Here is a 15,339-nt window from a genome sequence, read left to right on the forward strand (position 1 = left end):
GTTATTAATTTATAAATAATCATATACGATCTTCATTAAAAAATGTTCTTAATAAATAAGTAAAAATAAGTACCTTGGTTATGTACGGTAACGTTTTCTGTTTATATTCTTTGTCCGAGGTTTTAGTCATTTTGTTAGATAAACATTTTTATTGTTGAAAAATTGCAGATAATCCATAGTAACAACTACAATAGATGTACGAACCAAAAAAATAAAAACAATGTTCTATTGTATACGCGTCCTGTGAATAAACGACTTGCGGCAATGTCATTCTTGTTTACTATCGGTAATCGAAGCTGGATTGATATAAATACTTTTCCGTTTTGTTTTTCATTAGCGGCGTCCCAGTTAAATTAATAGGCCTACGTGTCGATGCGCTGGTAGACGGGCCGAGTTGTTTTTTCCCAATCATTCCATCCAAAACAATCGGCTTTTATCCTAAATCAGGGTCTCATAACATTACCAATATTTATTACTAAATTACTAACTGAATTAAAATTTTCCCACGTGTGACAATAAATAATTAATAGCCTATTTATATTTGTTCATGCTCTTTAGCAATATGAACCCGTTACTAGGGATTAAAATAAAAATAACTTTTAAGCAGGCTATTGAGGAAACAGAAAATGTACAGATTACAGAAATAAATTGAAAATAATATTTATAATAAAACAGCATTATATTACTATACAGGTTGATAACTGGACAGTTACTTATAGGGGAACAGAATAATATAGTGTCTAATGTTGTATAGATAATGAATGGTACGGAAACCTTCGTGCGCGAGTCCGACTCGCACTTGACCAATTTTTTTTATTAAAAAAAACGTTAACGTTTCAAGGGGTATATCTCTCCCATCATCGAAGCTATTACAAAAATCTAATACTTGTTTCAATCCATTTTGAGCTCGGTGTTCCACGAGTGTTGGCAAATCTTAGATTTGCGAAAATCTTATTTCTTTTTAAATAATTTTGACTGGTTTTCAAAATCAAGTCAATATATATAGTTTTTTATATATTTGTGTTTAATGTTTAATTAATAATTTTTATTGGTTATTTACATATTTACAGCTACTAATATGTACAAAATCTGTTCTATCTTATTAAAGCAATTTGAAATTTTCTAATTTGTTCTTTTTTTCCAAATAATTTTTAAGTATCGTTTAGTAAATTGGTACGTTAAGATTTTATGATAGATATTCCACTAATTTCTAATTTGCAAATCAAATCAAGACTGATAGCAAAATAAACAAAATGGAACGTGTGGATGGAAAGTTGTTTTGCCTCCGTGTATCGATGATTCATTTTTAAATTACCGGCTGGCTGATGAAATTTGTCGTTATGCTTTAGCAACCTAACGTAAAATTATTCTAAAGTTGGGCAATGGATATTAATATACGGTGCGACAATGCTAATCTAAAGCTGCAAATCTTTATAAATTAAAAAAAAAACTGGTATTCGTCGCTAATGACATCATGATTTTGCTAATTTTTTTAGCAAGCTTTTTAGGATTTTTTTTAACTCGAATAATTTTAATTATGAGCTAGATGCTGCACCTAGACCGTTATTCAGAAGCTACACACCTACCGATGAAAATGAGCCTGAAAATTTACTTCCTAGCACACAACCAGAGGATATTGACACAGAGGTACAGTATCAAGTTTATTATAATGATTTTTTTAGCTTTAAATCAAATGTTTTATGGCACTTGCGCGATCGTTACCACTTTTCGTCTCACTAGCTCGTGTCACGCTGAACTGTCACGTTTGCCTTGAATTTTTACTCCCAGCGCCCGTAAAGAAGTTTCACTTAAAAAAAAATTGAAAACTGAAGACTTCTGAGAAACATGGCGCCGAGAATTTTGAATCTTGTGGCTGAAGTTTAAAGTGCTTTGTTTCATTGGCGAATAAAAGCAATAAAACATTGTTTTTTTGAAACAAATAAAGAAGCATACGATTATAAATTTTACTCTTAAGTTTAAAATCCAATGATCACTTACATATCTCAAAACTGACTAATGCTATACTCATTTTTAGTACTGAATCATTATACATATTAATCTTATACAAATTATAATTAGACACAATTGTGATCCGCAATTCCAACTTTATCTTCAACATAATAAAGAGAATTTAAATAGTAATAAGTTGGCGGTTGACATTATTTGTTAATCATAAAAAAATGATTTTGAACATTCAATTTTAAAATCAAAATATTCAAAGTAATATGATGCGCATTAATCAAACAGAGAAAAATTAAAAAAAATATAAAGAGTGAAACCAAAGCAATCAAAACACGCTTACGCACCGCTGACGCTTTTGATTGCTATAGCTATTTTGAGTCCCTCCATTCTGATGAACTCATTTCGAAATGATAGGTAACAACCTCTATTTTTACATTTCGATTAGGCGATAAAAAAGTTTAGTTTTCATTTCAAAAAATGTTTATTTTTGTATGCAATAAGATGTAGTTTTATTTTGACAACAGTATATCTAATCGCGGAACGTTGGAAAAAATAATAACACATAAAATTTGGCAAAATAATGGCGGTACTTTTGTTTTTTTTAAGTATACCGCCGGTATTCTGTATATATTTAGCAACAACCGGCCGAATTTGAAAAAATTGTTCGGCGGTATTCAAAACCTATGTAAAACCGTCTAACGGCGGTTTTTCTTCCGTCAATTATCTATACCGCCGGCAGTAATTTAGCCCCCAGTTTGTAATATAGAACCAGTCTAAAATATGAACCTTCTTATATAATGCGGAAATCTAATCAGAGAGAAAAAAATGTTCAGGAAATACTTAAAACGACTAAGTAAACGTTGTGATACACGAAGATTTCAAGACCATCGATATGATATTACATACAAGTGTCAACACACCAAGCCTTTCATTTAAAGATAGACCTAATAAAATTGATAAGAAACAGTTATATCAACACGACTTTGACGTCAGAACGTGTTTATTGGATAGTCTAATAATATACGTAATATCTATAATGAAAAGGTAAACATTTGACATGTGTCTCTTAAAAGGTTCAATTTATAAGATAGGATGAAGAGTTAACAAGAATGTTTTTTTGCAGAGGAAAGATTACCACATTAAACAACTGTTTTTATAACAGAATAGATAGAAGAAACATACAGAGAGGAGTTAATGTTATCGATATCGGGCAGAGTTAAGCCAATTAGGGTAGAGGTTAGTTCTAATTTCAATGTAAGCATTCAGAAAGTTAAAATTAGTGGTAGACGTTTTCAATAGTAGAAAAAGTTATCAAACTGTTAACTTTTCCACTAATTATACTTCAAAATTTGCGAGAAATGTCATTTTGGCCCATAGATAAAAGAAAATAATCTTCTATTAAGATAGATATGAAATTTAATAGTAAAATTTTGGTCAAAGCGCCACTCCGTGTTCTTAGTAGAGACTACGTTTAACCCAGCGCCTTCGCCTTTTCTGCTAAAAATATTTTTTATGTTTATATTTGATTTCAAAGGATTTAGTTATAAAGTTACACTGATATATTAGTATATCAGAGTAACTTTAATAAAACATAAGAATATATATATATTTTACAGTTTATTAAATATAAATTTTGACTACAAGGTAGAAAGTAAATCACAATATTTGTTAAAACTTATAAGTATACCATTTTTACAGTTAATAAATAATAAAACTATTTCCGACTATGATATTTAAAATTTAGATAGATAGAATATTAAAAAACATACCGGTATTTGCAGACGCAGGCTCAAATTCAATAAAAATCAAAATTTTTCCCTTCCGTTTCGAAAATCGGGCTTTTTTCACAAAAAATTGTATTTTTATTATATATATATGGTATTTTTTGATTTGGCAACAATCATTGTCAAGTTGACAATATACAGGGTGTTTTCTAATTAGTCTAAAAAATTTTCTTAAAACAATTTTTATATAGCCATTAGGTCTAGAGTACTTCCTTTCTGATCTACAGGGTGTTAAAAATTAAAAAAAATCGATATTTTGCTTAACATAAATGGTACACTACTGCTTTTTTAAAGAAAATATATTTTTTTCTTGACTGGCCATCCTTTTTCAACAAAATTGATCTTTTGAGTTTTTCTTGTTCATCAAACGGTTGCCGAGAAAAAAATAAATATACTTATTAAGAGCCCGCCTTAAGCCGTTTTTTAACGATTTTTTATTTTTTAGATTAATTAGGAAACACCCTGTATATGCATATCACAGGCAACCAAATAAACTAGTAACCTCTAAAAATTATTTTTCCTACCACTAGCGACATACATGTTTTTAGTGAGTACTAAATTATTTTATCAAAATTTCACCATATAAGTTTCCAGGCAATGTTTTGGCCTTTGATTATCTTCCGTCAAGAGAAATGGTGGTCAGAAATCAAAAGTTGATTGTTTTATTTTATAAGCTAAATATTAGGCTTTCTCTATGGATACAACTGGCTAACGCAAGCTGTTGCTAAGATATTCTTTTAATTTTAATTGTGTTTTTTAAACATTGTGAATGATCGTAAACTAAAAAGTATAAAGTGTAATTGAAACCACTAATTTGTTCCACTAATTGCAAGGTTCTGAATGAAGCTTTATGAAGATTTTTTTTAGGATAGGATTTTAATTGGAAATAAGTCCTAATTATTTGAAAATCCGATTTAAATAATGTTTTCTATTACAAAAAATATTATATTAAACAAAATCTGATTTAAATAAAAAATATTCTGATTTAAATAAAAAAAATCTGATTTAAATATAATCTATTTTCTTGATTTTTTTTAAATAATGATTTTTGACAACCCTGATATACAGGGTGTCCCACAAATAAGTGCAAGTACTTTAACTGGTAGAGCTCGACCACAGAAACACGCCCATGAGTTTTTTGCGATATAAAAATGTTGAAAATTTTATATTTTTCTTGACATTTTCTGGATATTTCCGGATATTTTCCTTTTATTATTCAAACAGAAGTATCAATTATTATGGTGTTTATTCACAAAAACAAGAGTATGAGATAGAAAAACAAAAACAGGAGTTCAAATTCCCAAAAATAATACTAAATAATTCAGATGGCATATGAATGTATTTTGTGCCAAATACACGTGGGTATTTAAATGTAGTGCTGTCAAGAATCGCAGTGAAATGAAGTGTTATAAGTGGAGAGTTGAGGTTTTAGGTAAAGTGATAAAATGACGCTCTAACTTATACTTAAATTTTCACATCATGGTAAAGATAAAATATGTTTCTTTTGGTCAGATCTCTACCACCCCTTAAAATACTTGCACTTATTTCTCGGACATCCTGTATATTATTAATATTGCCGAGAGTCGAGAGTGTCACATCATAGATCACTGAGCGATCTCTTCCTGACAAATACAGGAGTTAGGCAGGGATGTGTCCTAGCTCCTCTCCTATTCAACATATTCATGGCAGCGCTCTCTATTATAGTGGACAGCAAACTGCAGGAAAGAGGAATGGGTGTTAGATACAAGTATGACGGCGCACAGTGCTTCGTCCCGTGGACAAAAATCGAAAAAAAAGTTAAAATTTACTAATATCTGAATATGTAATTTTATATTTATAGCAATGTTCAACCATTCTGTATATTATTTTTCATAAACAGCGTTTTTTGTTAGCAAATATTTTCACTAAAAATAAATTTTGCGATCATTATCTTATATCAGTGAAAAGAATAACATTCATAGTAGTTCTGTATATGGAGTTAAACGTTACGTACTTAATTGAAAGTCACTATGGATATTGTTAAACAAGGTATGTACTTTAAATTTATTTCTAAACAAGTTCGTTATTGTTTAGTTTTTATTTATTTTTTAAGATGATTCTTAAATGGGTATAAAAATTTTACGTTTTCAAACTTCAAAAGGGCATTAAAAAAAACATATCAAAACATATCGTATTTATTGAATATTTTTCTTGCCATATTCATACACTTTTAATTTTTGCATAGTTCACCTGCGTCTGCTTGCGACGAACTTTATTTTATAATACTTTTCAGATGGAGTAAAATTGATAAGCAATGCCGATCTGGTTAATACTTGGCTTGATCATAAGGACAAGAACTCAAAATTATTTATATTTCAAAAAATGTGTTCTTTATTAGATATTGATGAACCTTCCAGTCCAATGAGATAACCACTTGTGCCTGAGCCCACTATGTTGGAGCGAAACGTGGCATAAAAAATGTTCCCCATCTTTCAATTTATTATAAAACCTCATACCCAAGAAAACGAAAAAATAATATATGGATATGGTCTATTAAAGAGGTAACTATTAACATCCGAACCCCTCATACCAACAAAAAGAACAGTAACAACGCGAAAAAGTAACATATTAGAAAATGATGTACAGAAATATCTTATACATATATGAGGATATTTCATCTACCTGTGATTTGGATAGTATAAATTTGGAAGATTCTGTCAGCAATGATTCTTCTGAATCAGAGTAGTTACGATCTATGCATTTTGTTGTCCTAAAGTAAATTTATAGTATCTTAAGTTTTTTTTTAAATTAAATATAGCATTAATGTTTCTTTTTCATTAAAGAAAATCATTTTTATCTTATATTAGGTTTATATTGTAGGAATCATGTTCTAATGTTATTCCAATTCTTTTTTATCACAGGAATTTATTTAATACTTACACCGTTTTCATACTATAAATTATTATTTCCTTAGATGAAACAGAGCTCCTCAATTTTTATTATTTATAAGATTTTTTTTCATAAACGTGGGACTAAGAACATCATCATTTAGTACAATGAGAGTACTCATCATTTGTGTCAAATAAACCTAGTTTGAATAAATTGCCTACAATAAAAGAGAAGTTTTGCATTTTTGTCCTCTAGAGCCATATGTTCGAAGCACTGTGCGGCGGTCTGTTCAACATAAAAAGACTCAGGGCAAAAATACGTATAAAATTCATCACAGAACTCCAATACGCTCATGACTGCGCTCTAGTTGCAAATACGTTACAGCAATTACAGGAAATGCTGAACTCCCCCAGAAAATCATAACAGCGCTATAAAAATCGGAGAAGAACTATTGGAATATGTATCGGAACTTAATTACCTCGGCAGTTTGATTTCGGAAAAGGCAAATATCGTCTCTGAAATTCAGCACAGAATCAGCAGCGCCTCAAGAGCATTCTGGAAATTAAAAGACAGGGTTTTCTACAATCATGACTTGAAACGCCTTGCGTAACCATCTTTTGATGCGTGTCAAATACTCGTCAGCGAGTAATGGCAGTAGTAGTAGTATTAATATTGCCAAAAAATAATCAATTTAATTTTTAGTTAGTCCAATTACTTAAATACTGCCAACCAAATGAGGAAAATCACAATAACCATCTATTTCAAACATTGTTGACAGCTCTGTATTATTGATTATGTGCATTTAAATCAAGTATCCTGTGAAATTGCAGAAGCATGTTTTCTGGTATTTAATATTAATTTTCCCAAACAAATTGTTTATTTAAATCCGCTAACTACGCAACTCGATCGGCAGTGCTAAACTTCAAACGTAACGGAACGGTAAACATAATATTTATTGGCGATTTTGAGACTTTTCCAAAACACGAACCGATCATGAAATAATAATAAAAAATAGCAAAGGAAAACAAACGTAGATGCAACATTGTTGAATGGTATTTGTTTACAACGCAATATCCCAATAGATACCCAGATTTTGGCCCCAAATCTCGCGATGCGGAACGATCATCGATCTTAGAAAATATAGAATACCGAATCTATAAAGTCAAAAAATAATTGGATTTTCAAGATACAGAAAATATTTTATGAAAATACATCTGCCTCTTAATGTTAACGTTGTTTGTTCTTTATGTATTTAAAGCAGGGTTGGAAAAATCATTATTTAAAAAAATCAGATTTTTTTGAGGTTATCCTAATATGTGTTATAAAAATAATTTTTTATATAGTTTTATTACATTTACAATTATTTTTCGATTTATTAAAAGTATTTAGACCTTATAATTGCAAGTGTAACATTTTAATTTGATAAATAGATAAGGGTATATCTGTTATAAGAATATTTTTTATAGTTTTCTACGACACATTTTAATAACTTTGGCAGTTATTTTTAGCCGACCATACCAACAGGTATGGTAGGCATACCTGTTGGTACGACCATACCAACAGGTATGGTATTAAGATCGGCAAAAAAAAAAAGTTTTTTTAATTTCACTCAAAATGAGTTATTTGGGTCATAAACAGGGTTCGGAAGTAGTTAATTAAGACGTAATTTACGTGATTAACTACGTGTAGTTTTTCTTTAAAAACTATGTCTTTTCCCGTTCAATAGAGAACAACGGCATACGGTCGAGTCGGCCTACAAACACGTAAACGTTTACGTACGCATGCGCATTTCTTATATTTTTTATTTTTTATACACGTAAAAGATTCTTTACGTCTACGTATACGTGCCAGCAGCGGCCGACTCGACCGTATGCCGTTGTTCTCTATTAACTACATGAAAACTACGTTAATAAATTATGTATTAATATTATGAATAATTTTCCTTTGTATGAGGTGTAATAGAGATAATATGATGTAAATATTATATTTAAAGCCATATTTCTTCTGTTTTCTTAAATACATTATGTGTTTTTAAAGCTGCAACTTATTATAACCTCACCTCAAACCTTTGATATTTGAAAGTTACCTACATAGGTTACATAAACTACACCCTCTACATAAACTACATTAACTACATGTAATGTAGTTTATGTAGTTTTTAAAAGTAACATGTAGTTTTCCGAACCCTGGTCATAAATGACCTAAATACAAAATATTTTCATGGTGTCTGTCTGTCTGTCCGTCTGTAACACGGTAACTCAAAAACCGCTAAACTGATTTTAACCAAATTTGGCACAAAAATACTGTGGCACCCGAGAATCTGGCCATTAGTTTTTGGTGGTGGTAGGGGGTTGGTAAGGGGGTATGGGAGGGGGTTAAAAATTTTAAAAAATCGTAACTCCAAAATTACAGTAGCTAGCGAAAAGCGGTTTTCAATTTAAGATTAGGAATAATATTTGCAACAAAATTTGTAATAACATCAAAATCAAAGTCGCAGTTTTTGAGATAAAAAAAATTGGAAAAATTCCTTTACTTCGAAACTAAAAGAACTGCCTATCAACTTTTTATTAACATATCCGGGCGCCAATTTTTTTATTTATTATAAATTTTAAAAAAGTTGATTTTTTTTTATTTAAATCACATGATTAAAATAAAAAAATCGCTTGATATAAATCATGCCTATCCTGATTTAAAGTAATTTGTTGCAAAAATGTATGTATGATAAAAAAACGACGTCCGTTGGCTGGGAAATGACGATCGATGACATTTCCTATATAAATTTACGTATAAAATGACAGCGATCTTCATTTCATGCCATCGCTGACACCGTTTTTTTTTCGATCATACGGTTTTTCATTCTCAGCATAATTTTTAATATATTTTTATACCAACTGTATATATAATAAAATCCCATTGCTTGGAGTATAAATCTAAATAACAGAGGTATAAATCTAAATGAATGTGGCGTATTTATATTACTTTTGGCAATTTTGGGATTTGACGTAAAATGAAAATGGGAACGGAGCATACGTTTTACGTACTAGGAAATTTCATTTTAGAAAATATAATTTAAAACTTAATTATACATAAAAATGGATCCATCAACTTAAAAGTAACTTATTAAATTTTATTTAAGTGCCAAATAACATTTCCTGATTATATTATTTTGTACTGTAAATATAATTCGAACAAATAATATCGTGGTAAAGAATTGTTTTATGACATTTTTAACTACCTACATATTTATTTCCGTATGACGTGAAGTAACATCCAATTTCATGACATGCCATCTTATATCTTTGTAACTATGAACGGTATATTATTAAAACTGATTATTTAACACCATATGGTATAATTTTCTAGTGTACAGATAGTAAATCTCATTGGGTGATTAGTTGACTATGAAAAATGTTAAAGAGATATATTCTTCAGCATGAGTCAAAACTAGATATTTATGATGTTGTACTCCACTATTTCAGCTGGAACACCCTGTAACACCCTTTTTGACTAATAAAAGGCGCCATTTGGTTATTAAAAATAAAAACGCCTTAAAAAGTGTTAATTGGTTTTGCAATACTTATTTGGTGAATTAATAAACAAGATTTATTGTGCTGATGCAGCTAAAAATTTACATTAAAAAACAGAAAATTAGTAAACAAACACAGAATTTAAATACAAATATCATTTAGAGGATTAACCATTTTTACAAGCAACATTTTTTATGAAGAATGCGTTTTCTCAAAAAGTTTTTTCTCTTGTAAAGACAATCCGGGGACATACTGTATATAAAAATTGGCGCCGGGAGGCACGTATAGCCGCCCATACTAAAATATGTTAATAAAAAGTTGGTAGGCAGTTCTTTTACCATACCCCCTTACCAACCCCCCACCACCACCAAAAACTAATAGCCAGATTCTCGGGTGCCACAGTATTTTTGTGCTAAATTTGGTTAAAATTGGTTTAGCGGTTTTTGAGTTATCGTGTTATAGACGACAGACGGACAGACAGACAGACAGACACCATGAAAACATTTTGTATTTAGGTCATTTATGATCCAAATAACTCATTTTGAGTGAAATTAAAAAAACTTTTTTGCCGATCTTAATAGCTTAACATACCTGTTGGTATGGTCGGCTAAAAATGAACTGTGTTTTAAAATCTGCACTACCAATACGGGCTTATTTATAAAAAAAGATTATAGTAAAAACATCGAATATGAATCCTGAAGAGTTTTTTACTGGACCATCCTGTATATTCCACAGGACTCTGATCTCTAGTCTAGATAACCCGCCGGCTGCTTATACTGTTTCTAAGTGGAAAATCGTGAGTACGGCGGAGGTGTTTACGCAATGCCAAAGTACCAGCAGCAGCCAGCAGCATTAATAGTCGTTGGTCTGGGGTACTTAACGACGGAAGGTGATGTCAGTTGTTCTAGAAACGACGATCGGACGTATATACAGTGGGCGAAATATTAGATCAGTCATGTCAGTGGTTTATGGCTAGATCTAAACCGTTATTGTTCATTAATAATAGATTTTTTTAGATTAATGCGATGTGTATACATACAGGTTTTATGATGGATATAAATTAAGAGCCATTATGCGCGCCATTGGTAGAATAATAAAATTAAATATTTATGCTTTAATGCTTCGTTTTAATGTTTTTTCGCATGGTGTTTTCCGGTTTTAAAGGTTTACTTACAATATTTTCTTTTTATATGATAGCTGTTTTTTCTTAGATGTAAGAAATCCACGCTGCAGAATATCCAGAACATACAACCGAGAAAAATCAAAGATTTTAATTGATTTAACTAAGAAAAATCTCCGGATAGTCACGGGGTATTTACAGGACCCTACCTCATCAACGAATATCGAATATACAGGGTGGTCCGAACTGTATTCCGGAAACGTCGGCAGCATATTCTGCAGATAAAAATAAGTAAAAATGTTCGTATAGATGTATGTTCAAAAATACTTAGTTTCAGAGATACAGGGTGTAGAAGTTTCATTTTTATTTCGATTTTTTCCAAATAATTTCTGCAGTAACGTCAATATTTGGATTAAAATTGGTGTCTGGGAGTTTTTTGACATGATAAATTTGATTTTGATGTCAATATGACTCCTACTAGCAGAGGGCGCCACCTACATATTTTTTAACTGGTTTGAAGAGTAATAATTTTTCGTCCGTACCTGTATAAAACTACTGAGTAAAAAATATACATTTACGACGCTTTTTACGTAAAAAAGGTCTCTTGGTAAAAATCGCTACGAGTAACGGTTTTCGAGATATTTGGAATCGAAATTATCAATACCTGTCATCACTGACATAAATTAAACATGTTGACTAAATAGTTATTAGACTGAGATCATAAATTTGAAATGTTTTTGTACCAAAAGTTCAACAAAAACTGTTTTATCATTTTTTTTGCAGAAAAAATATGATTAATTTAAAAAAATAAAAATTTGCCAAATTTATTATTTCAGTGAAATAACTATATACTCTCAACGTGTTTATTTCTCGTCAATAATGGCATGTATTGACTATTTCCATTCTAAATATCTTGAGAACGGTTGCTCGTAGCGATTTACACAGAAATGTATATTTTTTCCCTCGTTAGTTTTATACGGGTACGGACAAAAAGTTATTACGCTTCAAAACAGTTAAAACACATGTACGTGGCGCCCCCTACGAGTAGGAGTTATATTGACATCAAAATCAAATTTCTCATGTCAAAAACCTCCCACACACCAATTTTCATCCAAATATTGACGTTACTTCAGAAATTATTTGGAAAAAATCGAAATAAAAATGAAATTTCTACACCCTGTATCTCCGAAACTAAGCACTTTAGGACATACATTTATACGAACTTTTTTACCTATTTTTATCTGCAGAATGTTGCCGAAGTTTCCGGAATACAATTCGGACCACCCTGTATATGCAGGGTGTCCCAGAAATAAGTGCAAGTATTGTAACTGGTAGTATAGTTCAACACTAGAAACACGCCTATGAGGTTTTTTTACGAAAAAAAAAAATTTGAAAATTGGATTTTTTTTTAGTTTTTAGTTAAAAAACATAATTTCTTGATAATATGGCAACATAGGCATTAGATTAAATTTACAAGAAAGAAAATCCCGAAAAGATCCAGTGGTTCTCAAAATTTTAGCAAAAAATATTTTTTTTTGGAAATTTTCAAAGTAAAATAACTCCGTTATTTTTGACTTATATGGAAATATGTTTCTTTTATTGAGATCTACTACCCCTTAAAATACTTGCACTTAGTTCTGGGACACCCTGTATATTAGAATGAAATTAAGAAGTAATGGCGAATGTAGATTCTGTGGGGAAACTGGGGAAACACCAGAACACCTCATAATGAGTGTGCCGAGACGACAACCGTTCGTGCCACGAAGTTTGGTACGACTGATATCGGAGATGGGGAACTAACCTATGTAAAACCGTCTCAGATACTGGCTTTTGTCAAAGCCCTGAGATTGACAAAATAGATCTGTAGAATATATAATGTTTAGCCCTTTCTTGAGTTATAGCCGGGTTATGTATAGCGGGTCATCATACAGTCTCAACGCTTTGACAAAAGCCAGTATCTGAGACGACTCCACTGAGGCCAGCTCTCCAACTTCGACATCAGCCGTACCAAAGTTTATAAGCAAGAACGGTTGTCGTCTCGTCTACTGAGGTGTTTGTTGAGGAGACAGTGTCCTGTTAGAAACCCCGTGACAATCCGAGATCCATGACAATCCAATAGATCTGTAAGATTACAGGTCTGTAAGGAGAACACAATAGATCTTGAGGAGTATTTTTTGTCTAAGTAATACTCCCGGTTGTGCTACTTTTTAAAGTCAGCCTGTTTAGGTACATCTTCACTATTTATTATACAGAGTGAGTCTCTTAAATGAGGGCAAATATTTTCACACAGGGCTGGTAGATTACAGAATTAAAATGAATCAAGTCCAATTTTCTACTATTTTAATATAATCGTCTTTATACGTTTATAAAATATTGTTTTTTCCAATAGAGAAATGAGTCAAGTCGTTTATAGCCTGTTTCTGTTTGGTTTCTGAATATTCTGTTGATTTCTTTCAGATGTGAAATGGATCAAGTCCATCAAATTTAACGCTGCGTGCGATTTTAACACACGTGCTAAAGTTTAGAGCTATTTTTTTGATAAAATGGATGACAATGAAACAAAGTCTGAACCATTTGCACCAAGTGAATCAGATTATCAGCCATCTGAAAGGTTAGATTCTAGATTCTATGGATTCTGAAAGAATAGTTTCATTTATCATTATTTTCACTATTACTACATCAATAAATTAGGCTGTTTTTCTTTCGTTTTAGATATCTGACATGTTGATCTGAATAAAACTGCACGAGGAAGAAAAATCTTATCATTTTATATAGACGTAACATAACACACTCTAAAAGGCTGACACATGAAGTATCTTCTTCCCCTTATCCCGCCTATATACCATAATTTTTATAAAAATCGAAGAAAACACTATTAACAAATCCCTTAATGACGAAGAAGAATGTACCGATGGACCATTTTATATCTAAAATTTCTTTCTACGAGCGATGAAATCGCGAGTGAATTAATTTCGGGAGACGATAATGCAATTTTATCGTCGTGTATAAAACAATATTTTTTCTATAGCCAGTTACGTTTTAAAAAATATTCAGAAATTATAATTTCAAGGAACTTATTACGAGTAGAAAAAATATTGTGCTGGGTTGGTGTTGGTTTCTATGTAATATTTGACAAACAAATAAAGCTGTATCTTTAGTTGTCAGTTTTGAGTCAATATTTTTTAATTCTCTTTCGTGTCGATTGCTGATTGAATTGGAGACAGAAATGGCTGAAAACGAAATAAGTAAATTACCAACAGATATTCAGGCTGAGGCGACAAACGCCATATCCAAACTACTTCCATTTAAATCCCTAATAATTTATGAAAAGGAATACAAAAATTTTCAAAAATGGAAGCAATTAAAAAACGTGCGAGAAGAAATAAAGTTTTTAACCTATCCTCGCTGTTAAAATATCATTTAATCTACCCTTGCGATTAAGGTACTATTTTATCTACATATAAGGCAATTTTAACAGTTGCTATGGAAAAAAATATAATAAAGCATCGTGTTAAGTTTTCTTCTCCAGCTTGTTTTATTTTAATTAAGTAACAATAAAAAAAAAATAACTCTCATTTTCTCCATAATTATCTCCTAGGACCTGATCCAGTTCACTTCTGAACACCTCAAATATAAGTTATAAGGTAAAAAATGTATGTTTACGATAGAGGATTGGAGGCAATGCGCTTTTGGCAGAGACAGCGTCAGTGGGAATTTCCACGAGTCACTACGCGCAGTTGGCGTGGATTCGGCATCGTTGCCATCGCTGTCTGCCACATCGCAATTCAAAACTATTCTAACGCTGTTAAAACGCCTCCCTAACTACATAACAGAATGTACACACAGTGTGTTTTAGAATTTATTATTAACTACCGATAGTAAATAAATAAACACGTGATCTATTTAGCTAATCGATTAAAAATTTCAAATAATGAATTAAACCGTTGGCATCAATTTATCAAATTTTGTCTTTCAGGAACAAAACGAGGCTTTGAAAAGAAATGAAAATTAATGTCTCCTATTTTCAGTCTGATATTGTATTTTTAAAATTTGGTCTTGGCAACGGACAGCTGTTATT

The 15,339-nt window shown here is 31.1% G+C and overlaps 1 protein-coding gene and 1 long non-coding RNA gene across 2 annotated transcripts in view; one reads left to right on the plus strand and one right to left on the minus strand.

Moving 5' to 3' along the window:
• The window catches only part of LOC115884357 (MAP kinase-interacting serine/threonine-protein kinase 1), a 54,290-nt gene that overhangs the window by 23,645 nt on the left and 15,306 nt on the right, over positions 1–15,339 (minus strand). The gene's annotated exons all lie outside the window — the stretch shown is intronic.
• LOC115884358 lies at positions 1,629–14,199 on the plus strand. The gene is made up of 3 exons (XR_004050550.1): positions 1,629–1,647; positions 13,719–13,872; positions 13,953–14,199. It is a non-coding gene; the product is annotated as an uncharacterized LOC115884358 (long non-coding RNA).

The sequence above is a fragment of the Sitophilus oryzae genome, unplaced genomic scaffold (assembly GCF_002938485.1).
Source record: "Sitophilus oryzae breed Bouriz unplaced genomic scaffold, Soryzae_2.0 scaffold_227_pilon_pilon, whole genome shotgun sequence".
Classification (NCBI taxonomy): Eukaryota; Metazoa; Arthropoda; class Insecta; order Coleoptera; family Curculionidae; genus Sitophilus; species Sitophilus oryzae.